The 26,071-nt window shown below is 37.2% G+C and overlaps 1 protein-coding gene and 1 long non-coding RNA gene across 2 annotated transcripts in view; one reads left to right on the forward strand and one right to left on the reverse strand.

Moving 5' to 3' along the window:
* The window catches only part of PDE4B (phosphodiesterase 4B), a 653,160-nt gene that overhangs the window by 553,497 nt on the left and 73,592 nt on the right, over positions 1-26,071 (reverse strand). The window lies entirely within an intron of this gene.
* LOC145506364 (uncharacterized) overlaps positions 16,680-26,071 on the forward strand; it is a 31,486-nt gene continuing 22,094 nt past the window's right edge. Inside the window, exons 1-4 of the long non-coding RNA XR_014053822.1 lie at positions 16,680-16,749; positions 16,928-17,168; positions 19,811-20,027; positions 22,994-23,070. This is a non-coding gene — a long non-coding RNA (uncharacterized LOC145506364). The remainder of the gene's footprint in view (positions 16,750-16,927; positions 17,169-19,810; positions 20,028-22,993; positions 23,071-26,071) is intronic.

The raw sequence follows: 26,071 nt of genomic DNA on the forward strand, positions 1-26,071 counted from the left end.
GGGGTTCACTGCGGTGGACATATGAAAAAAAGAGGACATCTTTCAAGAGCAGAAGGCTGAATATATCAGAATGCTATGTAACTTTGTTTTGATAGAGCATAAAGGAACATACAGAAGTATATTTACTGGTCTTTAACTATCATCATATTCAGAAACTATAATTTCTTTGCTTATTTTTAAAGATGCACAATTAGACCTCATCATAAGAATGGACTCATTCATAAATTTGAAAAGTACTTAACATATCTGATATATATATGGAATGAATGAACAGACTGAGCAGGTAGAAGACAAGGATGCTGGCAGTCATAAAATCTCAATTTTTACCTATTTTATATTTGGGGGCCGATGGAAGATTTTATTTGACAAGATGTTCTGTCAGTTAGAAAAGCTTGAAAACCAGTACTGCCTATAATAGCCCTCCCCAATCAGTTCCTTAGAGCAGAGGTTTTCAAAGTTTATTTATTCAAGTGTCATTTTGTAACACTTGCCATATGGGGTTCCCTCATTTCACAAAAGAAATATGGAGTCCTAAACAAAGTGACTTGCCATCCACTTAACGATGGCATGCTGCTGCTGCTGCTAAGTTGCTTCAGTCGTGTCCAACTCTGTCCAACCCCATAGATGGCAGCCCACCAGGCTCTGCCATCCCTGGGATTCTCCAGGCAAGAACACTGGAGTGGGTTGCCATTTCCTTCTCCAATGCGTGAAAGTGAAGTTGCTCATTCGTGTCCGACTCTTCACGACCCCATGGACTGCAGCCTACCAGGCTCTTCCACCCATGGGATTTTCCAGGCAAGAGTACTGGAGTGGGTTGCCATTGCCTTCTCCGAATGATGGCATAACAAGGACTAAAATTCTAGTAACCTGGATTTAGTCCAAATGTTGTTCCAATTACAGTGCTTACATTTGCTACCTCTAAATTGAAGATTTTTTTTTTTTTTTCCTGAGCTATCAAGGAAGCCTCCTCAAATCTGGGGGAAATTTTCAGCCATCTTTTTTTCCCCTAGGGCTTGCATTGAATGCATTGTCAGAAAGGATGTTGTTTGTTTTTGTTTTGTTTTAGCAAAATTGTACTTACACTTTAAAGATCATGCTAAAATACAATGCAAAAAAGACTTCAAGACAAAGCAATTCATTTATGAATTCATATATCAATGTACTCAAATACTCTTATTCATTTACCAATTACCTGACGATCATTCACTGAGCATTATTGAGGGCCATGTACTGAATATGCCCTGAAAATACAACGATGAAAAGGCATGATCTCTGTCTTCAAGGATTATATAGTCTAAGCAGAGTAGCAGAGTGGGATTGAACAATTGATGTAAATAGTTACTGATATATTATTGAGATAGTAACAGCAAACAGGAAGGTTACATAAGACTTCAAAGGAGGACAAGGAAAGGATTCACAGAGAAGATAAACCAGAAACGTGCTCTTGTAGGATAACTAAAATTTTATCAGGACTGTAAAGGACGGTAGTCAATTCCCAAATAAAACAAGACTTTCTCTCCCTGATCTTCAGCTACTAGTAAGAGCCCAATGAATGATTACAGGATGTTTAATAAGTCACTTGATCCTTCTAATCTTGTATGTCTATCAATGGAAAAACAGTGATTCATTGTACGTATTTTTGATGTGGCTGCAACCATATATGATCAATACTAAACATGGCTAAAATGTTGTATGCTTTAGAATGAAGAAAGCAGTTACTATTTCTGATTTTAGCAATAAGCATTTATAGATTCTCCAATATAAACTACGTTCAGTGCAAGCCAGTAGTTTTATAAGGAAAGCACTCTGAAACTGGATTCAATTCTAGGCTGAGAAACCAACTTTATCACATATTATACTGTGGGATTTTAGCAATTTGCATTACCTCTCTGAGACTGTGTTCTTCTTTATAAAAACAGGCACAATGCCTCCTATCTCACAGTGTTATCCTGAGGATTAAATGAAATAGGGAGAGATGCCTAGCAGGGTCTTGAATGTAATAGATCCTCATTAAGTGGCTTGCTGAATCACAATCCCATCAAAACATTCCAGTTTAGTCTTATCTCTTGACACCTCACCACAAAGATGCCCTCTTTCAACTTCTTTCCTTTAAAAAAAAAAAAAACACAACTGAAATAACACAACCTTATATAACTGTGCTGGAGAGCTATTTATGCCTAAATTTTATTACCAAGAGAATATAACAATTGCTTCACAGGGCAAAGACAGTCTCCAAGTATCCAACCAGGGGGTCAAGATGAATCTGACAAGGTAAATATTACAAACATTATAAAAGGGCAAATCATAAGATGAAAGAATATAGTATCTGAAATGGCATTAATCCCAAGTCCTTTAAACTACAGTCCATTCATGAATGACAGGTGGAAATAACAACACTGAAAAATTATTATACAACCATCGATGTAAGACGGGTTTCCCTGGTGGCTCAGACAGTAAAGAATCTGCTTGCAGTGCAGGAGACCTGGGTTTGATCCCTGGGTCAGGAAGATCCCCTGGAGGAGGGCATGGCAACCCACTCCAGCATTCTTGCCTGGAGAATCCCTTGGACAGAAGGGCCTGGAAGGCTACAGTCACAAAGAGTCAGACACGTCTGAAACAGCTTAGTACAGATACACATGTGTGTGTAAAGATAGAGAGTATATGGATGAAAGACAGCAAGAGAGAGGGATCATTTCTATAAAAGATTACATAAAAGATTATACAGCAATTGAGAGAAATGTCTAATCTCTGGTAGAAGACATTCCATAATGAACTGTCAAGTGAATGACCTGTGAAACAACAGAAAAAGATAAACATGAATACATGGACTCACAGAGTTTAATGAAGAAGTGAAGCACACAGTAAAATCAACATAGAAAAGACCAAATTGGAAGTAACAAAAAGCCAAATAGGTCACGCTGAAATATATTAGGGAACATACATACAAATAGAACACTAAATAAATTGGAAATTAACAAAGAGTTTAAAGGGGTTAGAGAAATAATGACAAAAAAGAAGCAAGCAACACATAATTAATATTTCTGAAAAAGGAACCAAAAAATAAAAAGGCATTAATATGAAGCAAATATCTAAAGATATGATTTAAGAAAACTTAGTTAGAAATAAAAGAACACTGAAGAACGTTACAGTGTGGTCCAAGAAAAAGTGACCGGTAACGTTCATCTCTTGGTAAAGTTAATGGACTCAAAAGTGAAAAAAGAATCTAGAAAAAAGTAGATTCTAATAAAAAATACAAGCCACTAATAAAACTTCTAAAATTAAAATTCCTATCAGTATGTCATATGCAATTGTACAGTCTATTCTCTTATGTCTAGTTTCTTCTGTTCAGCTTAATGTCACTGAGTTCTCTCTGTTTTGTCACACCCACCAGTACTTCATTCTTTTTTTAATGTATAGTGCTGATTAGTATCCCATTTTGTAAATATATCAAAATTTATTTATCCTTTTTCCTACTGCAAAACAACTGAGCTCCTACCATTTGAGGGTATTTATGAATAACTGTTAAAAATGTTTTGTACAGGTTTTAAGTGTTCACATTTATTCATTTCTCTTAGTAACTACCTAGGGGTGAAATTTCTGAATATAGTCACAGAGTATGTTTAAATTTAAAAGAAACTACTAAGCAGTTTTCCATAGTGATTTTAATATCTTATATAACCCACAGCAAAATATGAAAATTCCAGTAGTTGCAAATTCTCACCAGCATTTGGTAATGTCAGTTTTATTTTTTTAACTTTAGACATTTGACAAGGTTTGAAATGGTGTCAAATTGTGGTTTTCACTTTCATTTGCTTAATAAAATTAGTAATGTTGAGAACTTTGTTAAGTGTCATTGGCCTTCGGTATATCATAGTTTATGAAGTGTCTAATCAAATGCATTGACTATTTTAATTTAGTTATCTGTGTTTTCATAATTAATTTTTGTAGGCAGTCATTATATATTGATATATCTCCTCCAGTTTGTGGCATGCCTATTCAGTTTAATAAAAGTGTTTTCCTTCTCTCCACCGGTAACCACTAGTTTGTTCTCTATGAATCTGTTTCTTTCTTTTTTTTTTTTTTTGCTATATTCATTAGTTTGTTTTATTCTTTATATTCCACATATAAATTACATCACACAGTATTTGTCTTTCTCTTTCTTGCTTATTTCACTTAGTATAAGGGTCCCTAAGCCTTGAGTCACAGACCATACAGGGCCACACAGCAGGAGGTGAGAAGAAGGTGAGCCAGTGAAGCTTCATGTATATTTATAGGGGATTCCCATCACTTCATCCCACCCCCTGTCTGTGAAAAAACTGTCTTCCACAAAACCTGTCCCTGGTGCCAAAAAGGTTGCCAACTGCTGACTTAGTATAATACCCTCCAAGTCCATCCATGTTTTTGCAAGTGGCAAAATTTCATTCTTTTTATGGTTGTATACTATTCCATTATATTGTATAAGTATTTGTGTGTGTCTGTGTGTGTATGTGTCCATGCTGGGACTTCCCAAGTGGCACAGTGTTAAAGGATATACCTACCAATGCAGGAGATGCAGACTACATCTTCTTTATCCACTCATCTGCTGTTGGATACTGAAATTGCTTCCATATCTTAGCTGTTATAAATAATGCTGCAAAGAACATTGGGGTACATGTATCTTTTCAAATTATAGTTTCCAGTTCTTCTTAAGATAAATACCCAGGAGTAAAATTGTTGGGTCATATGACAGTTTTATTTTTAGTGTTTTTTTTTGAGAAATCTCCATACTCTTTTCCATAGTGGCCAGACCAATTGAAATTCCTACAAACAGTGTATGAGCAAGTATCTCCATGACACTGTCTACATTTATTACTTGTGGCCTTTTTTATGATAGCCATAAGGTTTTTTTAAATATACAGATTAGCCATTTAATTTGAAGATAGCTGAACTTTAAAACTATTGGGTTAACCAAATTAATAGCTTTTCAAACTTAGCATGATTCAGTTGGGGAATGTTTAACCTTTGGCAGCATTATGAATCCAGTAAAGGCTCTAAAATAGGAAGGAATATGCACTACATTTATCGCTCATAGCAATAGTTATTGTATACTCTGTAGTACATAATAACATAGAATTCTAGCTTTTCCATGAGGATGTCTACTGAACACAATGCTCCAAACCGAAGGAAACTTCTGAGCAAAGGAACACTATAACCCATAATGTTGATGCAACATGTCTGTTCTAGGGCCCCCACCAGCACAGCAGTCACATAATGCGAGGCCTGCTAGAATGCATTAGGAAGATGTCCCTGTCCCTCCCCTGGCCATCTCTCAGTCAGATGCCGAGTTATCTGGATAAATATTTTCAGCAGCAGCATATGCCTTCCTTGGTTTCAATTCTAAACATCCTTGATATTATGGAGCATTTTTATTTTTCAAAAAACTTTATATTTAGTTTTATATTTTTATCAATTAGCTATAAATTCCCAATAGTATAAATATTAAGATGTGAAAGAAAAGATATTAATAATAGAGTTTGCATAACATTTCACAGTTTTACAAAGCCCTTTCACATAGGAATCTCATCTAATTCTTTTCACCCCATAAGGTTAGAGTGTTCGTGGCCTGTTAGTGAGAAAGTCAATTTCTAGGCAGGTTGATTAGAAGTCCAGGGTCCCCAAGGAAGAGAGAGGGGTCAGGAGCTCTCAAAAAGGAAGGAGATAGGGGTCTGGAATTCTCAAGGAGGAGAAAGGACAAGTCTTTTTTTCTCTACATTCCTTAGTCTTAGTCACATAAAACGTTTTTTTCTTTAAAAACTGATGATTACACAACGAACAACTCAGTTTAAACTCTGTACTAAGGATTATATAAAAACAATGTATCCTGCTTGAGAACAGTTTATCTTTCTTGAAAGTGAAAGTCCCTCAGTCGTGTCCAACTTTTTGCGACCCCATGGACTATACAGTCCATGGAATGCTCCAGGCCAGAATACTGGAGTGGGTAGCCTTTCCCTTCTCCAGGGGATCTTCCCAACTCAGGGATCAAACCCAGGTCTCCTGATTTGTGGGCAGATTTTTTACCAGCTGAACCACAAGGGAAGCCCTTCTTGAAAACCTTCTGACTAATCTTGATATCTTAAAATGTATATTATGGGAGTGGGTCTGGTAAAATCTTTCTATTGTTAAGTTCTAATCCTGTTATCTTAAAATGTAAATTGTGGGAATGGGTCTACTAAGATCTTTACAACATTGAGACATTCTTTTGATTTATTGTAATAACCAATTTAAAAAGTATATAACTCCCCTGCTAACACTAGAAGGGGGGCACTCTTTGTCCCCCTTCTGGTATCTATGTCAGAAGCTTTCTCTGTCCCTCTTCATACTTTAATAAAACTCTGCTACACAAAAGCTCTTGAGTGATCAAGCCTGGTCCCTGGTACGAAAGATAAATCTTCTTTGGAGATCACGAATCCAACACCATTCACCGTAAGCTATCATTAGGAAATGGGCCACACAGCAGGATCATAAAAGCCAGTGATCACACTTTTGAAAGCCAGTCAACAACAGACATACATTAGTAACTATGCTTCTACAACAAATAGTCAATCAATCATTAAGCAGTTCTACGTTGTTTTAGGTCTGAAAATACCTAAACTCCAAGCTTCTCAAAAATTTCACAAAATCAAATGCATGATTTTCTCAGAAAGGGCTGAGCCTTAAATGCAAGGCTCTCACACCCTTATAATAGTAAGAAATTCAGTATTTTGTTTCAGATATTTAAAGGTAGTCTCTTCTCTCAACAAAGATGATAATTTATGGATACAGATTTGTTTTTCCTTTTTATTGTTTAAGAATAAATCCTCAGGAAAGTGACTACTAGGCAAATAGCACAATGATGTGTAATGGCATGCATTTTTCTCAAGTTATTTTGATTAACAATGCTGTCAGCAGTATATAAATATATCTGCGCCTTAACAATTTCAACAATACTGGAAGCTATTATATTTTTAAATATCTAAGTCATAAATTTGGAGTTTAAGGTAGTTTCAATGCTTAGTTTTAGATAAATTTCAAGGGCACAGATTGATATGGGTATGAGAAGACCATAAAGGATCCTATGGAAATGAATGGGGAAGGTACAGGAAAAAATTAGGCCCAGTGTGGGTCCTATTGATCACTACAGGCAAAAAAAAGATAATTACAATTTACAGGAATCAGCCAGCTCACATGTTTTTTAAGAATGAGTGTTGTAAACTGGGGTCTCTGTGAAAGCAGATACCGAGCCTGAGATCAGAGTTCCAGGTCAATTTTAGGGAGCACTCTCAGGATTCATGCTCCTAAAACTCAGGAAAAGAAAGCAGATCTGGAAGGGGCAGAAGCTGAGTCTCAGTGTAGTTCCAACAAAGGTCTCAAACAAGCCTGTGGCTGTCCTGTGCCCCACAGTGATCAGTCCTTGATCCAGGCTGCTCCAGGAAGGGCATAGAACTGTGGAGAAGGCAGATGACTGAGGGCAATTCCTGAGAGAACTGAAAACCATTCATCAGTTCTGATGGAAGGTTTACAATGGTATAGCACAGTATCCATTAATTTAAGGGATCTTTTACAGAGGTATAGGCAGGATTAAGGAAACTGACAAAGAATGGTTAAGCAGCTGAAGACTAGCAACAGTGGGGAATTGTTATCACCCCTCCACCGGAAATGATAGGGAAGGGTACAGTGCCACTGAAATCTCATAAGAGAGAGAGTCAAGAATGAGGGACCATCTGACAGTAGCTAAAGGAACACAGCCTCTGCAATCTATGGTCTGGGAGGGAAGAGGAGGGGTAATAAACACCTCTACTCTCTTCATCTTCCCTCTCCTCTTCCACTAATGCTTCCCAAAGAGCAAAATCAACAGGATTCCAAAGGACAGGTGCACCAAAAAGGTAAACCTAGAGGTCAGCTTCCTAGAACACAGAGAAGAGCAGAGAATGGATTTGGAGGAGCAAACAGAGAAAGACTAGCATAGCCAGGGAAATATTTTGCTACTCAGATTTACATTGTCTGGATGGCCATGTACTCAGTCCTGACCTGATTCACTTTTCTTTAAATTCTGAGTCCTCACTAGTCAAAAGTCAGCAGAGGTGTCCTCAGTGGCTGTTATCATAGGAAACTCATTCTGTCCAGGTATCAGAGTGAAATTGAAGCAGTATAGCTGGAGTTATTGTTCAGAGTCTCTTCTCTGGTCAGATCTCAGATATAGCCATTGCATCACCTTCTCCTGTCTTATATTTGAATACTTGGGGAAGCAGCATATACTAAGCTTGGGGAAGGCAAGCCAGCTGCATTTTTCCTTTTTGTCCTTCTATTTCAGAGTCCTTATACAAGGCAAGGAAGATACTCAGACCAAGAATAGGATTAGACCTATGCTGGTCTATGCAAGCAGTGAGAAGAGAAAGAAGATGGATGCAACTAATCTGCAAGGGTAAATAGTCCTGAAGTCTGGTTAGGAATCAGTACTCTTCAAATGCAGAGTGACCTTGATTAAGGTGGAATTGACCATTCCTTCTCCAGTTTCTTTCATATCCTTTGTACTCCAGCTATAAACACTGTACTTGACAAACAACTCCCTTTAAATCTTTCAATGTTTTTATTCATGCTTTTTCTGTGCCTGAAAGCCTACCTAACTGGCTTTCAGCCAATCTTCCCATTTCTTTTAAAATCCAGCTCAAACCACATTCTTTTTCTGTAGCTTTCACACTTCTGCTTCCTCTGGTCTGAATTAAATCTTTTCTCATCTGTTCTTCTGTAACATGCTTCATACACATTTGCTTTTTATTATTTATGCTTTGTCTGTGTTTATTTAGGAACCTGACTCTTCCCTTACTAAGCAGCTTATTTTATATTTATCTTAATCACATTCACCAGCAGGTAGTTAACATTTGTTAAAGAAATGAATGACCAAGTAGTATTTCATATGAAATCTTGGCAAACAACAGCATACACCTGTGCTTGCTACACAGTAGGCATGTGTTAGTTCTGGGCCTGTTTGTCCTGGGAGCCACTCTTCGCCCCTCCCTAGTTTGGGGTATCTTCCAGGAGTATTGAACTTTGACTACTCTATTTCCCAAGAAGCCCTGACAGATGGCTTATGGCTGGGTTCAGCCAATAGAAACACTGATAGAAGATTGGAAGACAAGAGGAAGAGAAAATCCAGGGTATCAGTTTTCTGCATTTCAACTTCTTTATTTCTAAAATAATAATAGTTATCTCATAGAATATTGGAGAAGGCAATGGCAACCCACTCCAGTACTCTTGCCTGGAAAATCCCATGGACGGAGGAGCCTGGTGGGCTGCAGTCCATGGGGTCACGAAGAGTCGGACACGACTGAGAGACTTCACTTTCACTTTTCACTTTCTGCATTGGGGAAGGAAATGGCAACCCACTCCAGTGTTCTTGCCTAGAGAATCCCAGGAACAGGGGAGCCTGGTGGGCTGCCCTCTATGGGGTTGCACAGAGTAGGACATGACTGAAGCAACTTAGCAGCAGCAGCAGCAGCATAGAATATACATGAAGATAAGTACAAAAAGAGTTCAGGTAATACCTGGCATATAGTAAATCCTCAAATTAGTTTTTCTCATTATTTAAGTACTTTCTAAAATTTTTCATAATGACTTTATACTCTTTGAAAACTTCTCTGTTAATTGTGTTCATTTGAAACTGTTACACAGAAACATACTTTCAGACTATCATTCCCAGCCATGAAAATATTTCAAATTTTATGAATAGAGACAATAATGATTAATAATTCTATATATCTACAATGTGTGATAAATTATAAATATGTATTAATCAACAGTTTTAAGATCATATATTTTGGGAACTCTGACCACTGATAATTTAAATAAGTTACTGAAGAGGACTCTAAAGGCTTAGGCTTATGAATTGACACTAATAAAAAAAGATTTAATAGTAAAAAATATACATCCACTTTGCTCTTCTAATTTAATCAATGTCAACTTAATAAAATTTTACACACATATTTATATATATGTACATATCTGTGAATATTTGTTTTGGTCATTTGACAAAAGGCTAAGTATTTTTCATTGTGTTCTATGATATTCATAAGAAAATTGATGATCCTAAACAAGAGACATTTTTTAAAAGAGACTATGTTTTATTTAATTAAATTTTTGTAAAGATGGACAGCATTAAATTATATAAAGAAATGCTTGTGATTAAAAAAAAATCACACTGTGTATTACTGACTAGTAATGAGGAAATCCAGAAAAGAAACTACAATAAAACGATTAGTAACCAATTCAGTTTAAAGATGGAGGTTTAGGATATATAATAAAACTTTTTATCTATATTGTCCTTTAAATCTGAAAAAATTCATCCTGTCACTCCACCTTGCATCAATTTCTGAACTACTTGTCCACGAAAATGAATGAACTACAATAGGGTGAAGATCAGAATATAATATAAAGAAATATGACAAAAATTACAGAGAATATCCTTGAATAAAGTGTGGAGAAGAAAATTATCAGAATTTGACAATAATCTCTAGCTCCATTTGTGAAGTATCAAATCAAGTCAAGCCCCAGCACACACGTGCAGAACTCAATGCTTCTATGAAAATAAGTCTTAGTCACTGATCTCATGAAAAAAAATCTTGATAACAAAAGATAATTGTTCATTTTCATATATTCAATTGAGTTCTTTTATATCAAATTCCTAATTAATTCCCCAAATATTTTTAAACGTCTTCTAAAAGAACAATTTAGGAAAGTTTGATGATAACTATTACACTAATTGCTTCATACAAATAGTTAATTTAGAAGATAAATGCTTTAAACTGATCATTAAAAAAAAAAAAACTAGTTTGTTGCCTCTTATCTCACACTTTATAATCTACACATCACACCTTACCATATTTATCTTCATTATTATTTTGTAGATCATTCTAATGCTTAAAAACTCCTTATCTTACACTTCCTGGGGTCTATTTTGTTGCTCCTGACCCCCTTCCCCCTACATACACACACACAACTTCAAAGCTTTGTGTGTATTTTTTTTGGAGTACAGTTGCTCTACAATATTGTTAGTTTCTTGCTGTACAGCACAGCAAATCAGCCACACATATACCTGCATGCCCCTCTTCCTTGGATCTCCTTGCCATTTAGGTCGCCACAGAGCATCAAGCAGAGTTCCCTATGCTACACAGTATATTCTCCTTGTTCAGTCGCTCAGTCGTATCTCTTTGCGACCCCATGGACTGCAGCATGCCAGGCTTCCCTGTCCTTCACTATCTCCTGGAATTTGCTCAAACTCATGTCCATTGAGTTGGTGATGCCATCCAATCATCTCATCCTCTGTCACCCCCTTCTCTTCCTGCCTTCAATCTTTCCCAGCATCAGGGTTTTTTCCAACGAGTCAGCTCTTTGCATTAGGTGGACAAAGTATTGGAGCTTCAACTTCAACATCAGTCATTCCAATGAATATTCAGGACTGATTTCCTTTAGGATTGAATGCTTTTACCTCCTTGCAGTCCAAGGGACTCTCAAGAGTCTTCTCCAACACCACAGTTCAAAAGTATCAATTTTTCAGCATTTAGCCTTCTTTATGGTGCAACTCTCACAACCATAAATTACCATTGGAAAAACCATAGCTTTGACTAGATGGACCTTTGTTGGTAAAGGAATGTCTCTGCTTTTTTATAAGATGTCTAGGTTGGTCATAGCTTTTCTTACAAGGAGCAAGCATCTTTTAACTTCATGGACTTCCCATGTGACGCAGTGGTAAAGGATCCGCCTGCCAGTTCAGGAGATGTGGGAGACATGGGTCTGATCCCTGGGTCTGGAGGATCCCCTGGAGAAGAAAATGACAACCCACTCCAGTATTCTTGCCTGAAAAAATCCCATGGATAGAGGAGCCTGGCGGGCTACAGTCCATGGGGTTGCGAAAAGTTGGACATGTTCTCATTAGTTATCTATTTTATCACAGTGGTGTATATATGTCAGTACTGATCTCCCAGTCCATCCCATTCCCTCTCACCCTTGGTATCCACACGTTTGTTCTCTATGTCTATGTTTCTATTGATGTCAAGGCCCTGCATTTTTTGCTGGAATGAGAGGGACTTCCCTCTCTAAACTGTCAGTGTATTTCACTTGACATCTGTACCACCCACACAAAGCCCAGCATTTTCTGCTTGGAATTATTATTTTCCCATCTCCCCATCTGGACTGTGAGCTCTGGAAGATCAAGGGCTTTCTATCATTGCACCAATACTTGGCACCGTGCTTGGCACATAGTAGGACCACAGTAAATATTTTCAAATGAATGAATATTCGTAGATGAAGATGTGGATCCAGATGCCAATGCTACAGGTGACTGGACAAATCATTTAATTTCATAAGACCTTAAACTATCGTATCTCTAAGTGGGAAAAACAATCACATTGGTATTTCTTTTTCACGGGGATGTTGTCAAGGTTACAGGAGATGATGTATGTGAATGAATTTTCTTTACTTGAAATGTACTACACAAATGCTTTTATTATACTTTTTTCATATCCCTCCACAAAGCTTAATATACAGTACTTTGCACATGTGCTTTGCATGCAATAAGTATTCAATGAATCATGCTGAATGGTTGAAGATTGGAAAAAAATTCTCCATCCATTATCGCCTCCATTCTTTTCTCCTTTGAAAACTGTGATGGCTAAATAGCTGCCTTTTTCTCTTTTTCTCTGGACATTAAGCAAACTGACCTTTACTTCAGCAATCTATTTATTGAGTGCTGAGGATTACAGGGCTGCTATGGTTCTGAATTGTTAGTAACTCTTTGATCTAAGTACTAAGTAAGGTACAGTTAAACCTCCACTGTTCTCTCTTTACTTCCCATTGTCACAGTGAACCTAGTGTCAGCTGAAACACCAACCTTACTGAGAGGTATCTCTCATGATCGCATTTTAAGCACTGTCCATTATTCAAGGCTAGAATCTATTTCTTGACTGCATTTCATTATTTGTCATTAATTATTAACAATTATTCAATAAATTGTACATGTTATTTCATTACTCATAAACATAACTATTTTTCTAAAATGATTCCAGACAAAGCCTTAAATAATTTGTACGTAGGCAGCAACTTTTTAAAAAATTTACATTTTCTAAAATATGGCTAAATCTGGCCCGGATAAATCTTTAAAAAACACGTTTGATAAGCAAAAAGAAATTGGACAATAACTTAATAGTATAAATTTAGATTTCCCCATAAAATTAATCATGAAGCCAAAACAATTAACCATTTAGAAGACAATTTTTAACTTATCCCTATCCCTTTTTTAAAAGCATATTTGCATCTTATTCTTAATACAATGCTCAACATTTTCACAAACGAATCATACCCAGAGGGGGAAAAAAAACTCTCCATATTGTATTCAGAAGAGAAAAATCATATTCAAAGCTTAGGCAAAATTGATTAATCTATTAAACAGACCTCTAGAGGTGGAGCCTGGTGGGCTGCCGTCTATGGGGTCGCACAGAGTCGGACACGACTGAAGCGACTTAGCAGCAGCAGCAGCAGAGGTAGGATTCAGATGTTATGTTTCTCAGCAAGCATGGTTACAGGTTTTTTTTATTGAAACTTACTATGGAAGTGTCACACAATTCAGCCAGGCTGACAGGCACAAGAAAAGAGGTAGAAGGAGAAACCCACTGAGTTCCAGATGATGGAAGGCTGTGTATCAACAGATGCCTGTGTATCAACCCTTCAGCCAAACTAGTCAGAAATAAAAATATAGTGCAAATTCTAATGACCCCATGCCTGGCATTAAATGAACTGTTTTACATCAATGCTAACAATCAGGCTGTGAAGTGATTTTCTTCTCTTACTATAGATAAAGAAACAGAAGCTTTGCGAAGTTGAACAACCTGACCTGGGTCCCAAATCTAGTGAAGGGATATGTCTTAAACCAGAAGGGCTATTTAACCAACATCCTATATATTAGTTAGAAGTCAAACTAACAGACCAATTAGGAACAGAGCAAAGAGAAACTGTGATTCACTAAGGGATAAATCACGAATAGGAATATTTTAGATCTTAATTCTCTTTTGCAAGTCCTTGTTCAGCACCACAGGTCCAGGACCAACTCTGTCTGTAATCTGTGAAGATGTAAAGCATATTCAAAGGACATCAAATTACTCTGCCATCTAAAGGGTTCTGACTGTAGGTCTCACCCTAATAGCTAAGCTTTTATCTTGTGCTTGGCAGCAAATCTGTACCTCAAGCCTTAGCCCCCTGGTCTTAACAGTTTCTGGTCTAAACAGTCTGCCCAGAATCTCAATGTTGATCACATTTCAGGGCTGCAGTGCTCCCTTTGGACATTAGGATTAAGGCATGGTTCTTCCTCTAATAGAGCCATCTCTAATTTAATAGGTACAACTGTCTTGACCCAGATAAGTTTCTTTCTTACCGATTTGGCTTTTAGACCATTAAAATTATTTATACTTCAACCTATCTAGGTCACAACATATTGCTATCTATTAATGTACTCTCTGATCATCTTTCATGGCTCTCCATTAAACAAGGACAGGCTTAGCCACACCCATTAGTGACAATAAGATACTCCTTTTATTGTTAATTTACTTAAACTGTCTGGTCTACATGGGAAAATGAAAATGCAGGCCCTCTCCTCCTCTCACTAAAACTTTATTGGTGGTTTAAAAGATAAGTTACTGCACTAAAACAATTTTGCTAATTTTCTTGTTAGTCTCAAAGACATTTTACCATGGAGTGCCATCAAGGACCCCAGATGGGAATTTATTTTTTTTAATTAAACCCCAAATATGATCTGGATGATTTTAACGTGTTCTAAGTAGAAAGTGATTTTTAAAACCCTCTACTCTTTACATTTTTAGTTTAGTTTTGGCTTGGCCTGTTTTTGTTGCTGCTATTGTCTTTGGCCAGTGGCAAGGGAGATAAGGGATTGGTGGAAAATTATTGAGAAATTATATTCTTTGATAAAATAACTTTGTGCTCAATAAGCAACAGAATGTGCTATTGTGGGCATTCCAGGACACGACTTGAAAACAAAGTAGCATCAAAGAGCATGAATATGTTGGTTCTAGAGACATGGTTAGGCTATGCAAACCTTTTACACATTTCTTGGCCTAGCTCTGAAATTTATTCAACTTGGAAAAGAATATAAATGCACAATGAATCAATCCTCTTGGGAAATAATTCTGTCTCTCTGGTCAAAAATGTCTTGGATATTTTAAATCTTAGCATGATACTATAAAAATTGAGAAAGTAAGTGAGCACTGAATAGAAAAAAATACCTAGTCTAAAATTAATCTTATGACATATTTGAGCTGTCTCAGTTCTCAAATCCTTCCCACCACCACGCTCACATTTTCACATCTCTAATGAAAGCAGTCAAAGTTCTGGAGATAAAGACGAAAGGCTCTAATTGCCTTTATGGGAGCATTTCCGTGAGATGACGAGAAAAATCACAAGTTATAACTTAAATTGGGATATTGTCTTTCATATGAAATACACAAAACTTTATATTTAAAAAAAAATGTGATAAAAGCAAGTAATAGGTGCAGCTCTATCCAAGCACTCTGGTTACTAAAACTTAAATAAACTTATACAAATATCACCTCAGAAACTATGAAGAGTGGATTTTAATAGATTTCAGCTATTGAAAATGTACCAGAACCATGTCACCTTACTCTCAGAAAAATAAGGTAGAGTTCCAACACTCCTGATGTAAATTCATACCACTGGAAAGCGACAGCTGAAACTTAACTTCATGATGATTGGTGACTATCACTGGCTCACAGATTAATTCTTTCCATAGCATGTAAGCTCCTACATTCGTGTAAGAGCCACCTGCCACACAGACACACACACACACAGACATACACACACACACTCAGATCCCTGCTGTTTCATCCTTTTGGAAATGTTGTAACTAACATTGGTTCAAGATCCTCAAATTTTAAATGATTATATTTATTGATCACCTTCCTAGTGACAAACATTCTTGAGTTACATAAGTTATGTTTGATATTCCCAAGAATCTGTATGGTGGTAACACTTATTTTCATTTTAAAAATATGGAAACAAGGGCACAGAATGAATAGCTTTGCCAAGATAACACATTTGCAATTTGAACCCACATAAATGATACTGATTATACCTGAAGTGGAAAATGAGTTACCTGCATTATACTTTGCACTTCCAAAGCTGTCTGATTATGAGCCTACCCCAAATTGCAAAAGCATCTTCCAAGAATCAGACTGAGAGTCCCAATCCTCTTGAACTTGGACTTGATCTGTGAATGTCTGATCCTATCCCACTCCCCATCCCTGACCCAGATTATCAGTATCCCCCATACTATCTCTTTGCTGGATTGGTACCCTGTCCACCTGCTGAATCAGGGTCTAGTAGAGTCCCTGTCATACAGTAGGTACTTGATAAATACTTATTCAATGACTCAAATAAATGAGCGCTATCTGGCTAAATCCAGCTATGTGGAAAAGGGAGGGGCAGTGAAAGGAAAGTGTTAACCCAATTCTGTAAGTTACTCTTTGAAACTCAAACTAATTTTCATACTCTGTGAAGCCCTTCCTTAGTTACCAAGCAGTGTCACTCAGAATTCCCTCTGTTCCTTAAACACTCTTATCCCATTATGATGCTAAGTTGCTTCAGTTGTGTCTAACGACGTGTGACCCTATGGACTATAGTCCACCAGGCTCCTCTGTCCACAGCATTTCCCAGGCAAGAATACTGGAATGGGTTGCCATTTCCTTCTCCAGGGGATCTTCCCAACCCAGGGATCGAACTCAGGTCTCTTATGTCTACCTGCATTGCCATGTGGGTTCTTTACCACTAGCCCCTCCTGGGAAACCCATTATACCATTATAGTGTTCACCATTCTCTGTCTCTCATTATACAGCAGGATCCCTAGGCACCCGAACATAGCAGGATGCTCAACTACTGAATACTCATTGGAAGGACTGGTGCTGAAGCTGAAGCTCCAACACTTTGGCCACCTGATGTGAAGAGCCAACTCATTGGGAAAGACCCTGATGCTGGGAAAGATAGAAGGCAGGAGGAGAAGGGGATGACAGAGGATGAGATGGTTGGATGGCATCACTGACTCAATGGACATGAGTTTGAGCAAGCTCCAGGAGATGGTGAGGAACAGGGAAGCCTATCGTGCCGCAGTCCATGGGATCACAAAGAGTAGGACACAACTATGCGACTGAACAACAATAACTACTGTTAAATGAATGGAAAATGATGATAGAAAGGGCTGTATTTCATCACAGGCAGCAGCAACTGGTGAATTATCCAAGAGATGGAATAAGCTTAGACCAGAGGGAGTCTAGGGAGCCATCTGGAACCTTAAGAATTAGGAAGTTTTTATAAAGCAGAGGACATTGACGTCAAATTTAGACTGAAGCCTAAGAGACTGAGCATTAAGAAAAGAAAGAACAGGGGAGCAAGAACCATGTCTCACATATTCAGCTCTTAATCTCCAGGACTCAGCCCTGAGTCAGATACTTGTTAGCCACTCATGAAATGTTTATTAAATAACTACCGAGTGAGTGCAGGGGACGACAGAGGATGACATGGGTGGATGGCATCACCAACTCAATGGACATGAGTTTGAGTAAACTCCAGGAGTTGGTGATAGACAGGGAGGCCTGGCATGCTGCAGTCCATGAGGTCTCAAAGAGTTGGACACAACTGAGGGACTGAACTGGACTGAACTGAGTGCATGGTGACTGCTGTAATATCAGTGTCAGTGGAATTTGCAATATCAGAATAAGTGGATAAATAAAGGGGTTTTGATCGAGAACAGACGATAAAGCAAAGTATATAGTCTCCCTCCTCCACTATGCCTAGAAAATCGATAAATATGTGTTGACTGACAGATTGACATCTGCTTCTTTCTACAATGTGTATCTCTGAAAAACGACACTGACCAATTCTGAGCAATGATGTAGGCCGTAGAGAACAGTTCCTAAGTAAACAGGATAAAAAGTCAGATTTATGATTTAGTCTCGTGTTTCCCAAGCATGTGGAAAGTATGACATAAGTAAGAAATTATAATCTCTATATAATGTATTCAAGCCAAAAGACAACGTTACTTATAGCTGGACACCAACAAAGTCCTAGCTCAGGAGATTAGACATCTCAGTCACTCCAATGGCTGAAGCAAATCTGTAACCTATTCTCATCATGCAAACCTGGATTTAGTAAAGAGTTGTGGGAACTGCAAATCTGTCAGACAGTGCTTTCTAAGTGTAAGATATAAATATATTACAAGGTGAAAAAGAAAGAATTTTGCACTTATCTGCTATCATAGATTGCTAGGGAGCTATCATATTTGAACAGAACTGGATTGATTTTACTAGCTATCCAAGATTTTAAGATTTTCTTTATCCTTCTTTCATTTTATACCATGAAAACCATGTTCTCTAAAGTCTTATTGGCCCATCCTCTGATTACTATAGTCTAATTGAAATATCTTTGTTCTCTTGGTGGATGTTTTAAAATTTTTCCTTATAAAAAACGTCAAACATATTCCAAAATAGAGACAAAATACTATAATGAACCTCAATTACTCACCTTCAAAAATTACTAATTCATAACCAATCTTCCCCTACCATTTTATTTCCTCCTGCCAGACGTTATGGCTTTACAAGTGGCTCAGGAGTAAAGAATCTGCCTGCAAAGCAGGAGATGAAGGTTCAATCCCTGGGTCGGGAAGATGTCCTGGAGAAGGAAATGGCAACCAACTCCAGTATTCTTGCCTGGGAAATCCCACAGACAGAGGAGCCTGATTGGCTATAGTCCAAGGGGTTGCAAAGAGTTGGACAGAATTTAGCTACAAAAAAACAAAAACAAAACACATTATGTTAACTATAAATATTTCATTATATATCTCTAAAAGTTAGGAATTCTTTTTTTAATGACCACAATACCATTATCACATCTTTTAAAATATAATTCATGATAATTCCATAATATAATCAAATATATTCATATTTTCTAATTTTTTTATAATTTTTATAATTTGCTTGAATCAAGATTCTGACATAATCTGGACTTTGCAGTGTCACTGAAATCTCTTTAGTCTATTCTTTTTTTATTTTTTCAGTTCTTTTTTAAAGGTAACTTTCTCCAAGACAATTTCTCCCCATAACCCAGAATATGCTGATTGCGTTCCTGTAGTGGGGTTTAACATATTCCTATGCTGTATTTCCAGGAAATGAGTAGTCACATCTAGAGCTTGTTATGATGCAGTTGTTACTACTATTGGTGTTTTTATCTAACCTGATCATATTTTGGAATACATACCTCATCAGCTAGTTTTGCTACAGATAATTTCTACAGATTTGGGGCATTGCTATTCTACCTGTTTTGGGGCTTTTTTTATGGTGAATTCTGGAAAATTTTATAACTAGCTTATTATCACTTCTATATTCTAAAAATATTTAGACCTTATTTTTTAAGTTTCAAGAGATATTGCTTTAGTATTTTTTGAGTTTGATAATGATAAGGACAGTTCTCTTATCTCAGATTTCTTCTAACTTAAATGACATATGGATGCATATGAAAGGAAAACCATGATCAGGGATTCTTGGGGTTGACTTAAATTATTTTCATTATAATTTTACTTATATTTATATAACATTAAAAGGGAACGAAATCCTTTGCATTTTGCTCCCATATAATCTTAAAAATAAAACAAATTTACCAAATAAATGAAAATAAAACTGTCAGGGTTTAAGATACTCAATAATGATTAATTCCTCTTTCTCCCAAGGCAGAAACCAGTCCAGAGAAAGAGTTAGATGGATGGAAACTGAAACATAATTTTTCGTACTGATAAAGCTGCTAAAAACATGGCTCAGTATAAGGACAACCATTCCCTGATCAGCTCTTCCAAGTCTAGATCTCAGGACAATATACTTGAAGAAAGTTAGGGTCTACTGAGCAGCCACAACCTATAAATGAATTAATGCTTATTATTCTCCAACAAGGTAATTCATTCTACCTCTGTGGATAAGAACGAGGGGTGGAATAAGATGGCAGGATGTTTCTTTAATGGGTACATGTCCACACAGAAATAAGGAAAGGGGAGAAATTTCCTTTCACTGAAATTACAAAAAAGCAAATTGGCTGTCTGAGGAGGCCTTGCAAATAGCTGGGAAAAGAAGAAAAGAGAAAAGCAAAGGAGAAAAGGAAAGATATTCCCATCTGAATGCAGAGTTCCAAAGAATAGCAAGGAGAGATAAGAAAGCCTTCCTCAGAGATCAGTGCAAAGAAATAGAGGAAAACAACAGATTGGGAAAGACTAGAGATCTCTTCAAGAAAATTAGAGATACCAAAGGAACATTTCATGCAAAGATAGGCTCGATAAAGGACAGAAATGGTATGGACCTAACAGAAGCAGAAGATATTAAGAAGAGGTGGCAAGAATACACAGAAGAACTATACAAAAAAGATCTTCATGACCCAGATAACCACGATGGTGTGATCACTCAACTAGAGCCAGACATCCTGGAATGTGAAGTCAAGTGGGCCTTAGAAAGCATCACTACGAAAAAAGCTAGTGGAGATGATGGAATTCCAGTTAAGCTATTTCAAATCTTGAAAGATGATGCTGTGAAAGTGCTGCACTCAATATGCCAGCAAATTTGGAAAACTCAGCAGTGGCCACAGGACTGGAAAAGGTCAGTTTTCATTCCAATCCCAAAGAAAGGCAATGCCAAAGAATGCTCAAACTACCACACAACTGCACTCATCTCACACGCTAGTAAAGTAATGCTCAAGATTCTCCAAGCCAGGCTTCAGCAATACATGAACCATGAACTTCCAGATGTTCAAGCTGGTTTTAGAAAAGGCAGAGGAACCAGAGATCAAATTGCCAACATCCGCTGGATCATCGAAAAAGCAAGAGAGTTCCAGAAAAACATCTATTTCTGCTTTATTGACTATGCCAAAGCCTTTGACTGTGTGGATCACAATAAACTGTGGAAAATTCTGAAAGACATGGGAATACCAGACCACCTGACCTGCCTCTTGAGAAACCTGTATGCAGGTCAGGAAGCAGCAGTTAGAACTGGACATGGAACAACAGACTGGTTCCAAATAGGAAAAGGAGTACGTCAGCCTGTATATTGTCACCCTGCTTATTTAACTTATATGCAGAGTACATCATGAGAAATGCTGGGCTGGAAGAAACACAAGCTGAAATCAAGATTGCCAGGAGAAATATCAGTAACCACATATATGCAGATGACACCACCCTTATGGCAGAAAGCGAAGAAGAACTAAGATCATGGCATCTGGTCCCATCACTTCATGGCAAATAGATGGGGAAACAGTGGAAACAGTGTCAGACTTTATGTTTTTGGGCTCCAAAATCACTGCAGATGGTGATTGCAGCCAACCTAGATAGCATATTTAAAAGCAGAGACATTACTTTGCCAACAAAGGTCCATCTAGTCAAGGCTATGGTTTTTCTAGTAGTCATGTATGGATGTGAGAGTTGGATGGTGAAGAAAGCTGAGTGCCGAAGAATTGATGCTTTTGAACTGTGGTGTTGGAGAAGACTCTTGAGAGTCCCTTGGACTGCAAGGAGATAAAAGCATTCAATCTTAAAGGAAATCAGTCCTGAATATTCGTTGGAATGACTGATGTTGAAGTTGAAGCTCCAATACTTTGGCCACCTCATGCGAAGAGCTGACTCACTGGAAAAGACCTTGATGCTGGGAAGGGTTGGGGGCAGGAGGAGAAGGGGACGGCAGAGGGTGAGATGGCTGGATGGCATCACCGACTCGATGGACATGGGTTTGGGTAGACTCCGGGAGTTGGTGATGGACAGGGAGGCCTGGCGTGCTGTGATTCATGGGGTTGCAAAAGTCGGACACGACTGAGCGACTGAACTGAACTAAACTGAACTGAAATTACGAAACAATTACCAATCCACGTAACCACATTAAGCTAGCATGATATATAATGTTTTTCTAAAACTGAGTAAACTAGTAGAAAGCTCTATTTATCTACACTATTTATATGTTTTATGTCAATTACTACTGGCTTGATTATCATTGATTTAAGCATATTTTGACCATTGGTTAATTTTCATAATTTTCCTTTTTTAGTAGCAAACTCAGACAAGCAATTGGTCATTTTATTCGACAGAACCTAAACCGAATTCCAATGTTTCTTAAATACTGCTTATGAAAATATTTTCACTGAATTGAAAAGCATAAAGAAAGAATGTTGCAATAGTACAAAGATAGAATCTACCCATCACCCAACACATTCATATGCAAGATAAACATGGTAGGGTACACATTCTTTTGTATTTGACATCTGTATAATGGTATCCTAAGAAGATTCAATTCTCTCAATTCAAAGGCAAAACTTTCACAGTAATTATTGTGATGTCAGTTGACTTTTACTTTTGTTCCAACATAAATGAAAAGTCAACAGAAAATGGGTATCCAGAAATTTAGAATATTTTATATAAATTATTTTACATCATTGAATATAAGACCTGAACATTCTCCTTACATTTGTGGATAACCAAAGCTAGGTTGTCAATGTTCCAGGTATCTGTAAATGTTAGTTTCAGAAGAGAGCACACAAATATCTGAGGTTAAATACACGGATGATAAAGTATGGCAGTATAGTAAGTGGTAAAATTCAAACAGTTCCAGAGAAAACTAAGTATTCACATACTACCAACGGTGATCATGTCTAAAACGGGAGAAAAGTCTCCCTTTTCTCATTTCTTTCAATAATGGTCTGCTATGGAATGGGGATTGTTAGGTACTGGAAGAAAGGCTGAAGAGAATAAAGATAGGGACATGTACACAATCCACTGCAGAGTTATTGAATCAGCCCAGAGACATTGCATGTCTACTCTCATCATGAGATTAGAAGTTTGCTCACTCTTCCAGAGGATGAAATGGCTATTTTTTTTTTTTGTCTGTAGATCACTGTGTGATTGTAAGGGACCACAGCTAAGTATCATGATGGCAGGAACATAGATTGTCTTCACAAATGTTCCAGGTAAGAATTCAGAGCTTAACTGGATCTCCTGTCTCTCATTTTCTCCATTAAGAGATTGCTTGACAAACAAAATCAGGACTGCAAGAGAGGTCCTTTGCCATTCTGTAGTAAATTCTCTCTCCTTCTGTTAACAAAATTGCCAGTCTTTTAAATATTAAAATGGTCAATCCTAATGTCTGATTTGCAAACCAGGTGATACAGGCACAAAAGAAAGAGAATTCTGTATACAAGCTGGTAAGAAGGGCCACGTGTTTGTATGAGAGAAGGATGAAAAAGCTACAGAATTAATCCTAAATGTTACAACTTTATGCTTTTGAACTTCTTATTCCTGTATTCTACATTTAATCAACACTGTCAAATTTTATCCAAGATAATGAAATGTTCCCAAGTAAATGTAATCACCAACATGCCATCAAGCTATATTTCAAAACTATTTGTGAAATCAATTACTTGGAATTAGTAGCCAGATAGACCTCACAGCTGCTTAGAAATTGGATAGACTTCCTCATTTTAAAAAAACTTAGAAATCATGTAGGTACAATGATATTATTAGAATTACTGTTCAACTTCTTGTGGGTAAAAAGGTTTCTGTGGGTTGGCCTGTGCACCGAACCACCATTTATAACAAGGAGGTGGCAAAGGATAAACACTGATTATATGAATTCAAATGTTCACAGCTGGACTGAACTCAATTTTAACACATTCAAAGAGGTTATCGGTGACTACGAGTTCTGAAGCTTAAATTAAAGTTGCCATCTGAGAATGAAACCTTCAGAAAGAAACTACAAATAATGAATTAATTTTCAGTAGAAATAACACACCCCAAGAGGTACATATCTGATTCTACTTGGGCACTTTCAAGTCTATGCAAAATAACTAATGTGCAAAGCCAGGAAAATATGTCTGAAAACAAAAGAATGCTCTACCCTGGATATGGGTATTGTGTAACTGCCCTCAGAAAGGGAAAGTAAAGTCTTAAAAAGGGGGGGAATCATAGGTCAGGTCCTGGCAAGTTTTTTGTAAAACTCAGACAATGGAAAAGAAATACTGAGTGTTCAAGGCACAAATATCTAGGCACTAAAAAAACCGACTTCAAACATTCACTTACTCCACAAATGCCTCTTGAGTGTGTATAGTGTTCTCAATGAAGTTTTGGGCAACAGAGACAGTCTAGTGATTAAATCAGGCCAAAATTGCATTTTAGGCAGGTCAGAAAGAAAACAAACAAAAAAGCAATAAGATATTTGGCTATGTTGGAATGATGATCAATTCTACTGGAAAAAAAAAAAAAACAGAGAAAAGAAGGAGACTAACAAAGAGGTAGAAGGGTATAATTCTAAACAGGTTGATGACTAACAATCTGTCATGACTGAGTGACTAACAAATAGATTGATGAGGGAAGACCTAACAGAGAAGGTGACTTCTTTAAATTGGAATATAGTTGCTTTAAAATGTTGTGTTGGTTTCTGCTGTACAGTGAAGTGAATCAGCTATATGAACCTCCCTTCCACTGCCTCCTCCCCATCCCTCTCATCTAGGTCATCACAGAGCACCAAGCTGAGCTCCCTGTGCTACAAACTTGCAATTTTACACATGTTGGTGTATATATGTCAATCCTAATATCCCAATTCATCCCACCCTTCCCTTCTGCACCTGTGTCCACATGTCTATTCTTTACTTCTGCATCTCTATTTCTGTTCTGCAAACAGGCTCATCTGTACCACTTTTCTAGATTCCTAGACTCCATACATGTGCCTTAATATACAATATCTGCTTTTATCTTTCTGACTTAATTCACTCTATAAAACAGATTTTAGGTCTATCCAAGAATGTGGCTTTGAATAAACACCTGCTGCTTGTAAGAGGAGAAATGTGTATACCAGATGCAAAAAGCAAAGAACAAGGAAAACAGATATGCTAAGGCCTTGGAGTGAAAGCATGCCTGGTGTGTTTGAGAAATGGAAAGGACACTGCTGTTTCTGGAATGCTTATATGATGGGAAAAAAGAAGCAACTGAGGCTAGTCTATATAGGCCCTTATAGACTATTCTCAGGAGTTTGGCTCTTACTCAGGATCAAACGAAAAATCATTGCAGAGGGTTAATATGATCTGACTTGAATTTTAACAGCATTACTTTGGTACTACATCAACATTAAATTGGGGAGAGGAGCATGTGCAGGTTATAAGAGAGAAAGTAGAGAAAACAGGGAGCTGTAATAGTCTAGGCACAAAATAATAATAACAAGCACCGTTAATGGTGACAGGCACCGTGGTGATGGAAATAATAAGACAGTGGATGATTTTGATGGTTGAACTGACAGAATTTCCTGAGAGATTAGGTGATATGCAAAAGAAAATGAGATATCAAGGATGCCTCCAAGATATTTAGCATGACCTACTGGCAAGGCAAGGCTGTAATTATCTGAGGTGGGACAACTTGGGAAGAGCATATTTGTGAAACTGACAGTGTTCACAAGACTTTCTTGGCTGAAGCAAACAAACCCTTGAAAATATCCATCTCCCTATAGGTTGATGTTGATTCCATGCACACCAGGAAAGCTTTCAATCATTAATGCAATCCACTCAGTGTTATTAGGAAGTCAGTACCCAGGATAACAAATGTGTGCATTTTAGGTTCTAATAAAGTTTATCTTCTTCACTTTAAAGAGGCTGTTCCATTTACCGCTGGCTTGAGAAGTTTGTAATCATTCTCATATTTGTTTCTCTATATATGTCTTATTTTTCTCTGGTTGCTTTTAGGTATGTATGGTTATCATAGCCTTTGGAAAATTTAATTTTGATGTCTATGCTTTTCTTGTGTTTATCCTATATAAATTAAACAAAATGAATTTATTATTAAAATCTTAACAACAACAAAAATTTGAAATCCAGATGGCTTCATTGAAGATTTCTGTCAAATATTTAAGCAGAACATAATACTAATGCAATAAAAACTCTTTAGATATTTGAATGCGAGGAAATATTTCCAACACATTTTATG

This window comes from Giraffa tippelskirchi, chromosome 5, assembly GCF_054371585.1.
Source record: "Giraffa tippelskirchi isolate mGirTip1 chromosome 5, T2T-mGirTip1v1.2.pri, whole genome shotgun sequence".
In the NCBI taxonomy this organism is placed as follows: Eukaryota; Metazoa; Chordata; class Mammalia; order Artiodactyla; family Giraffidae; genus Giraffa; species Giraffa tippelskirchi.